This window comes from Cyprinodon variegatus, unplaced genomic scaffold (genome assembly GCF_000732505.1).
Source record: "Cyprinodon variegatus isolate N-32 unplaced genomic scaffold, C_variegatus-1.0 Scaffold593, whole genome shotgun sequence".
Classification (NCBI taxonomy): domain Eukaryota; kingdom Metazoa; phylum Chordata; class Actinopteri; order Cyprinodontiformes; family Cyprinodontidae; genus Cyprinodon; species Cyprinodon variegatus.
The window spans coordinates 503,117-504,271 of NW_015151046.1; positions in this window are offsets into that span (position 1 = coordinate 503,117).

Below are 1,155 nucleotides of genomic sequence, written 5' to 3' on the forward strand. Positions count from 1 at the left end.
AGTATATGATCCCCCTTTCATTTTTTTTAAGGATGGTATGGATGAACCAGACCTGGGGGATGCATCAGTGGCCCTACTTACAGCTGTCAGTGACGATGCCGCAAGTCCAGTTCACTACCACCCAGTGAGAGTTTCTGTCGTCCTAGAGGGGGATGTGGTTGTTGACCTTCCCAGGCTTGCTGATGCCTTCCTGGTAATATGTGGACTGATTTATGCTCTACACCTCAGCTATCCCAAGGGACTCACCAACACTTTTGAGTTCACACAGAAAATCTTGCTTGGTCTTGATGACTCTAAACTATCACCTAAGCTGCAGACTCTTAAAAATGACTTGATGTTATATGTGTAACTCAAGACCCATAAAGTAGTGGTGGATTCTGATAGCTCACTCTGTTAGAGCATAGTCCACAGTCGCCAGGTCCATGTTTGTTCATTGTTAATGTTAAAGTTCTGTTCTACTCAACTGGTTTTCTGCCAAATGGCATAAAGTTGACGCTGCCTGTACTTAAATTTTGTTTTTAACTAATACAGGAGTGTATTGAGTGTTTATACACATACAGTATATTCTTAATTTTTCTTGAAGTTGCTATAAATAAATCAGATACAGTTTTGAATTTTTTGCATATTTGGTTGTGAAGAATTTATAAGCAATTTGTTATACATTGCTGCACTGCAGGTTTACAACCAGATGGCCAAAGGTGTGCCTTAACAAATGTTTCTTATTTCTGTATTTCATTCTTTTTTTTTCTTTTGTCAGTTGTTTTTCAAATATTGGTTCATATGAGCAAATCTCTCTAAACCCCTGGTAATGTTGTTTTAAAAGTTTTCTAAATTATTTGTGACATAAAGATCTGTTCTTAATGTAATTTAAGCTTTTCTGAGTTTGAATATTTTTACTATGGTTTATGTTAAAAGATAAACAAAATGTCCAGTAGACTTGTTAATTGTTTTTTTTTATTATTTATATATATTTTGTGTTTAAAATACAACAGACAGGTGTATGAAAAAATTCAGAATAGAAAAAACCAAATAATTTTTTACTTTTGTGTCAAGAGTACTTATTATCTTTAAGGCAATCAGTTGCCACAAATATTTTAAGTTTGGAGTGAAATGATTTTGAGTTGTAACAAGTCTATGCTTTTGAGTCATGTTTAA